Raw genomic sequence first — 8,096 nt, 5'->3', positions numbered from 1 at the left:
GAATGAGCTAGAGAAACACCAACAGTGTTTCTATGAGTGAACACATTACTGAACATCATAAGAGAAATATCTTTTATAAGGAAAGGTAACATCCCTTCCTTATAAAAGATATTAAACCAACTAATATAATTAGAAAAAACAAAGAGACTTTCAAGCCAGAGTCACTTTGTTTGTCTGACAAGAAGAGCAAAATTCAGCTTAATGTAGGCCAGACACAAGAGCTCATAATTCAAGCTAATTGTGTTAATCACTTTGTGGCAGAGAAGGGAGCTGGCACATCAGTGCAGGGAGGGCTGGTATCAGGGGTCAAGGGACCATGACCTCAGTTTGGGAGTAATATGAAGGTGCTCAGCGTTGCAGAGTGGGTGAGAGGAAGATTGTAATATACTGTAAAACCAGAGCTTTTATGGATTTTTATTAACCAGTCACCTTCTAACCTTTAGTTCCTGGCTTGTCTTTTGAAGGTATTTCTCTGATATTTTCCTTTCCTGAGGATCAGCTCTGAGAAATTAAAGATGGAGCATGTGCTTCTTCCTCTGGAAGAACAGAATTGTGATTCATATGGCATCTCTGCTTCCTAACAGGACTGTTCACTGTCTTTTCCCCCCTGAAGTTTCCCCTGTTGTGCACACAGACTCAGGGTGGGATTTACATCACTGACATTTTGCTGTTTTGTATAGGAGAGCCATCATCCAATCAATTAAGGGAAAAAACACTCCTCCAGAGAAAAATTCACGTCACCCACCTTCAGGAGAAGCTGCTACTGGATTCAGCATAATGTATTTGACAGAAAACCCTGGTAATTCAATAGCTGTCATGTCATCAACAGCATCCTACAAAGGGGCAATGACTGAGGGATCCCCCCAGGGATGGAAACCATCGAGGTTATCCAGCCTAAGCTACTCCTGATCTTTCAGATGTATTTTTAAGATGGGTTGGATCAGCCTTCAGAGGTGGTGAAACAGAGAGCACCAAGGTAAGCAGCTTTAACCATCTGCCTTACCAATGTAAGCTCTCCCAAGTTTAATTATTTCACTGTTTGAAAATAGGGCTTACCAAAATATTACTGATCCCAGGAATTCACAGAGGCTGCACAAGACAGAAGCAGTTTTCTTTAAAGAGATCAGCTTGTTATTTGAATCTGGCCCTTGCTGCTAATAGTAGGATATGAGAGATTAAATCTAAAGGTAAGTATGCATGGAAAATGTTTGCAATTAAAATTATGCACTTTTAAAAAAAACTTAGAATAATAAAAGTGAATTGGGTTGAGTGGCCAGTTGATTCTTCTGCTTTCAGGACACCTGGAAAACTTACCACTGCTCTGAGGTTTCTCAGCATGAGTAGAAAACAGAAATTAACCCAGCCAGTGGGATCTCTTAAATAAAAAATACTGCTCCATTAGTTTTAAGCAGGAGATTTTTTCTTTTCTTCACTGCAGATGCACACTGGGATGGTGACAGGGGGACACTCCTGTGTCATGGACACTGAAGGTGAAAGAAGAGTCCAGGGATCTTTGGAGAATCAGCCTTCTGCCATGGATGTTTCCTGAAGGTGACTCCAGCCATGCCAGCAGTGACCTGTGTGTGTCCATGGAGCACTGACTCAATGCAAAACCTTCTCCCTCAACCCCAAATTTGGAGCAATTTGCACAAAGTTTAACAGACAGAGTTCAGGCCCTGGAACACAACAATAACAAGCACTGTGTAGAGATGGCAGTGCACAGATTAACATGCCAGAGGAGCACGATGCTGAATGGAAATTTAAGTTTTGTCTTTAGTTTCCTTAGGTGAGAAACAGGGCTGTAAACTCCAGGTCTTGAACCACAATGCTGGCACATCTCCATGCCACCTGGAAATGTCCCCTCCACCAAAACCCTCATGCAGTGTAAGTGACACCCTGTCTGTATTGAAATAACCTCTATATATTGTCTTTTTCTTTATTCAAAACAGACTATGAGGTTTTTTTACACAACATACTCTGCATCTCATGATCAATCCCAGTGGTTTTTCTCTCTGAAACATTGATCTCATCCTCCTCCTGGATCATCTCTACTCAGATTTGTTCTGTGCTTCGCAGAGCCATGATTGCCATTGCCAGGCTCTGCTCCAAGCAAATGATAACACTTTACTTGCATTTTAGGATGTGGATTGAGGCAAAAGGCTGTTTTTTCTGAAAAATCCCACATCTTCCACCATTATGGAGCTTTTCTTCAACAAAGCTGACACCACTTCAAACTGAACATTTTTAGATGGCTGTCACAAAAAACATCAGACTCTTCTGTTGAGTGTAACAGTCAGTGCCTGAACTCCAGGAAACATTGCTCAAATTATCATTTCAAATGTCAGCACTGGCTATAATGAAAACTGAACTTCTAACCACTCCAAAACCACACTTACAAAAGGATTTTTCTGGAGTTTTCAAAATTCTGTGGCGTATGGGAGAAAAAACCCCAATGTTATATGTATATAAATTAATTTCCAGAAGCACAGATTATGTTGCATTATTATTTTATTAACACTTAATGACTGGATCATCCTACCAGGGAGATGACAGTTTCTGCAGAACTGCAAAAAATACCTGAGCCTAGCAAATAGAATCTAATACAGCACAAAATAAATTATGATATGTAGTTTTCCCAAAACATGAATGCCACAATATTAAAGAAAAAGTTTATTACAGATAATTGCTTGCTCTGTTTATGCTGTTTCTGTGGAACTTGGATAAGCAATTTAAGTTACAGAGATTTATAACTGTTTCCCTGAAGATGTATGAAACTAAAAAAATTGCAAGCCTTTTTAATCCACCTATAAATCATTTTATACATTTAATTTCTTCAGTATACATTTCATAGGTTCATATATAAAATAGAAGTGAAAATTGCTACGTGCTTTCAGATGAACCAGCTTTTGCATTTCTTTTCACCTCTTTATCATTACTTCATGCATTCACTTCAAGTAGAATGTATTCAAATTCCCACCGGTTATTTAACATTAAATATGTAATGGCCATATAATTCTGCATTTAAAAATATTTTTGTATGGATGTCAGCGGTGAGTGTTGCATAGGTTTCTCCTCAATAGGAATGGGAATGTGGTGATTACTTTGGAAACCTGAGTTTCCAAAGTAAAGGCTGGCTGGCTCCAAGGCCAAATGTGCCATCCACATTCTCTGAAAAATCCCTTTGCCCAGGATTTTTTGTCCTGGGAATCTGAGAGGCCTCAGACAAAAAAGGAAATCAATTCTTCTCTCATTTGCTTCCCCTGTTTTTTGCATCTTTGGAATGTGTTTGGAGATTGTTTATCCACAGGTGATTATTCCATTGGGTTCTGGTGTGAGCTGTTTTCACTCTTTGGTCAATCATCGCCAAGCTGTGTCAGGACTCTGGAGAGAGTCAGGAGTTTTCATGACTTCATGACTTCAGTCCTGGAAAGAAACATGCATTGTCTCTTCCCACTTGACTTTCAGTTCAAGTTCTATAGTGTCTGAGCACCTCTTTCACATTGTGCTTCCTCTCACAATTGTCTTGCTCCTTTTGTAGTTTTTTTTTTTTTCAGGTGTGCCTGTGGTTTGGGTGGCGTGTGTAGTATGCAAACCTAATAATGAAAGATATTCCTAATTTCTGCACAGCAACTCCCCACAGTTTGCTCCAGGACACATATTCCAACTGGACCACCAGGATTTCCATTTTCTTCTACCCTCCAGTGAACTCAGAGCCTTGTAGGCTGTTTAATAATTTTTCAAAAGGCTTAACAAGGTTAGTGCCAGTAAAGTGCTTATATCTCAGAGGACTGAGAAAAAAAAAATTATGCAAAGCCATGGAATTTCACAAAATGGTTTTGGAGAAGAATCCTCCAAACTTTGCATTTAGATATCTGGGACATGTATTTTGATGATATGCAACTACTATCAGTGTGCTGGTACACAAATTTAAACACAACAGGGCTTCAGTTATAGATTACTTACTGTTTTTGAAATGGTAGTTGAGAAGTTCAAAGCCATTTTATTGCTACTGAGAAATTTATCTGTAGGGCCATTAGAATAAAAAGTACTTATTTCTTTGTGACTAAAATTGCACTATTGTGGGGTATCAGTTTGCATTTTAAACCTGTAAATTCAGGGAATTGCATTATGTTTATAGTTGTCATCAAAATATGAAAAGGAACATTAATCTTTTCAAATTTAATTTTGCCTGGATTTTAATTTCATTGCTTATTATCAGAGGGATTTATAGATTTTTTTTCTTCCTAATATCTCTGACTTAACAAAGTTTATGTTTGAAAAACAAAATATATGCCACAGTACTAAAGAGATTTTTCTAGTTAATTATTTTTCCATTTCTTTTCATAGCCAAATATTTTATTGAGCAGATGGGACTCTGATACTCCAGTATCAGAGAACATATGTAAAATATAATATCCCTGGCTGCTTTGTACATGCTGGTATGAGAGAAACCCATTTTCTCCTGCAGTTTTGGAGACTTGATTGAGATGCAAGATGAGAAATGTGTGTTACGTGGTAGATGTACATTTATTTGTCTCATAGCTAAAGGTGGGAAGAGCAGCTGAAGTAAGATGATGCTACAATGAAATGAACTTTTAGCTAGATCTCAAAGTGTTTTTGTTTAACAGTTTAGGCTTGTTCTGTTTCTTAATAAAATGAAAATAATAAATTGAGAAATGGTGAAAAATTACCTGCAGTGCTTGTTTCCTGCACTGTGTCGCTGGAGGATCCCCTGTGATGGGAGATTCACTGTCCATGTAGGGTGAATTTCTCATGGTGGAGATGACCACCAAAATCCAAGTTCAGGAAGAAATCTCTCTTGTAGCTCTAAGTTGGGCACTTTTCATCACTGCCTATCCCACTCTTTTGTTGCCTGAATTTTTCTGGGCTGTATTTTAGCTCTGCCAAGAGAACAGCAGCTCCTAAACCACAAAACATTGTCACACAGGGCAGCTTAGCCCTTCATGTGTGGGATCTCAGCACCTCAGGACTGAGGTGCCGAGCCACCGAGACCACCCTTGGGGGGCTCGGGAGTCCTGGAATGTTGCCAGAAGTGTCTGGTGGCTGGACTTTGATCCTACACGGGAGACGACACCTGTATGAGGATAGGAGGGTTTCACCGGGGTGAATGGTGAAGGGATTAGTTAATTAGAGGGTGAGACACAGGGTTTAGGATTTATGTACAGGGGGGTTTAGAGAAGTAAGATGGAGGAATTGGGGCGTGTCCTGTCCTTCTTCTTCTTCTTCTTCTCCTCCATCTTCTGTGGTGATGGTGGCACTTTGGGATTGGTCATTACTGAAAGTGCACAGGACAATAAGAATAAAAAGGATTGGGGAAAAATGATAAATATTGTACACGTAACTATGGGTATAAAGATAGGTGGCTGCCCGGGAGGGCAGACAGTGTGCTCATGGCTGGCTGCTGAGCAGACCTCTGTCGGGCCGAAAGAAAATCTTTTAGATAAACAATTAATAAACATAAAGACCGAAAGAAGAACTGAAGCCTCTTCTCGTTCTTTGATACGCGGGCTGCCCCAAGGCCACTCTGGGCCTTTCCAGGCCCTTCAAACAGCCGAAAACCGGACATTCATGTATTTCCTTATGGAATTTGCTTCTTTCCATTTTTTTTTGTACAAAAGCAGGCAGCAGTTTCCCAAAGGAATGGTTTGCTGTGTTTGCTAACCTTGAGAGAGGGAAACAGTTAATTTGGGCATGCTCATTTAGATGATCTTTTTACCAGTCCTTGTGGGAAGACAGAGAATTACTTGCAGATATTAAAATCTCAAAAATGCGACTGAGATGCTACCTTAATAGAAGTCAGACCTTATAAATATTCCATGTGCCTGGGATTGTATATTACATTTCTGCAATTTTCATTCTGCTATTATCTATTTTTATTATAAGCTTTATTCCATCAGCAGCTCTGATAACTTCAGTAAAAAGTTTATTTAGAAAAACAAATCCAGAAAGGTTTTCAGTGTAGACTGCTAGGGAATTTTTGGACTGCCAGTCATTCTTATTTCCAGTTGGGATTTTTTGCCTGTTTGTCACTTGTAGTCTACAGATAATACTTATCAATAAACAAAGATTTGGTTTTTTATTAAGCTTATGCATGTCAAGGATGATTTTTCACTCACCTGCATCATCAGACAGGTTAATTTCTGAATATCCAACACCTCTGGTTTGTCAGCTCATGGGATGACATGACAGTTCTGCTGCCATCCTTGAGGGGTTTTTACATGAAGTATTATGTTAGTGTCACACTCATGGATCTATGACTGAAGGTACAAATGTGAAAAAATTGGGATGGGTAGGTTGGTTCTCACAAGTTCCTTAGAATTAACATGGTTTGGGCTCCAACTCAAAATGAAGAAAAACTTGGTTGATTTCAGAGTTTCAAGAGTTCTTTTTCCATGACCCATCTGCCAGACTGTTGCAGGGAGGAAAGCCAAATAGAGAAATAATTTACCTGTCTTGTAAAAGCTGCTCCAGGACCTTTCTGCTTACCTGCCCACATGGGTTAGAGCAGTCACACAGCAAGGAGGAGGCACTTGCACGGGGCCACCTCCTCCAGATGGGGTTCAGACACACTAAATAAATATTCCATCCCTTCCTAATGTCTCAGCAGGATGATCTTTCACCCTCTTGCTCTGGGCTCCGGGAAGCCTTTGTAGTTCCAGTTACAGTCATGCACTTCTAATTTTTGAAAAGGTTAACACAGTTTTATCTTTAATAGCTGCTTGATCATTGCAGGAGCTAACAAGTCATGTTGGAAGCATTAGTCAGGGAGACAGGGGAATATATCTGGATGTCTCACACAATTATAGGGAGGGTTATTCTCTTGCTGTTATCACTGCATTGCCATGGCTGGTATTGAAATGGCACATTTATTAGGGAGGAGTACATGGGGTTCAAGAAGCTTTGGGTGCTTGCCAGCAGTGGAGTGTTTGCCTCTCCTCTCCTCCATCTGGTCATCTGCTTCTCCAAACCAGCTTGTAAAAACAGTCAGGCTTTTGCTGCTCCTCTTATGTTCAATTATTTCACATTGGCACTTTCACTGACCATGTTCCCGGCCACAGTAATTTGATTAAATGGCAGAGTGCTGTGTTATGCAGAGAGTCAAATAAAACAGCTTCAATTTTTTTAATGTGCTTAATTAAGCATATGCAACTTTGTGTCAATTGTCTTTGAAAAATGAATCGTAATAGAAATTTATTGCTCATTTAAAAAATCTTGTGATTTTCCCCATGTCTTCTCTCTGACCAGATCCAGCCAAGCTCTCTGTTTGCAAGGAATAAGTAAAATCCCTGAATCTCCTCTGTTTTGGTGCCCCATCTTGGGAGAGATTCATATCAGGAACTGGAGTCCTGTGAAAACTGGAGTCATGGGACAGGTCGAGGGACATAAGCAAAATCAGTGGCCTCTCATGTGGTTTCAGCTACAAATCCACTCTCTTTCCAACAATTCAGATAAGAAATGTTATAATTCTTCCTGTGTTTTAAGTAGCTAAGTACTCTGGGAAAAGTAAGTGGATGCAAATTTGTTTAAGTTGCTTTTCACTGGAAAATAAAAACTGTATTGACTTGGGGATCAGCACACAGATATAATGTTATTTGGCAGTCATCCATGACTATGGCTTATTTCAAGTAATGTACTTCTGTGTTTGCTTTAGTTCATAAAATACTTTGCAAAGATGGACTACAAACAAAACTGTATTTCTTTTAATTGCAAAAAATATTATTATACTTTTATGAATATTGCATGTGAACATGTAAACAGTAATATATGATAATAATATAATATGAATATAATATATATTATATAATATATACATGTATGTATATATTATACATACACATGAACATGTATTATATATTATATATTACATATTATATATTATATATTATATATTAAATATATAATATATACACATAAATAATAACATTTATTACTAATATTTCTATATAAATATCTACATTTGTAGAGAGAAACATATATGGACATTGATATCATTATAGATATAAATATGCATATGAAAATTCCCCAAAGCATTTTGTGTTTAAGGAATGAGTAATCTAAGTCAAACATAACTAGCA

General features: G+C 38.5%; 1 long non-coding RNA gene across 1 annotated transcript; it reads left to right on the top strand.

Moving 5' to 3' along the window:
• The first annotated feature begins 268 nt into the window (after positions 1-268).
• Positions 269-7,631, top strand: LOC141730419 (uncharacterized). Its single transcript, XR_012581895.1, has 4 exons — positions 269-976; positions 1,439-1,884; positions 3,555-3,754; positions 7,267-7,631. It is a non-coding gene; the product is annotated as an uncharacterized LOC141730419 (long non-coding RNA).
• Positions 7,632-8,096: the final 465 nt, after the last annotated feature.

Source organism: Zonotrichia albicollis, chromosome 10 (genome assembly GCF_047830755.1).
Source record: "Zonotrichia albicollis isolate bZonAlb1 chromosome 10, bZonAlb1.hap1, whole genome shotgun sequence".
In the NCBI taxonomy this organism is placed as follows: domain Eukaryota; kingdom Metazoa; phylum Chordata; class Aves; order Passeriformes; family Passerellidae; genus Zonotrichia; species Zonotrichia albicollis.
Note: the sequence above shows the minus strand (reverse complement) of the source record. Positions and strands in the feature narration are given on the sequence as shown.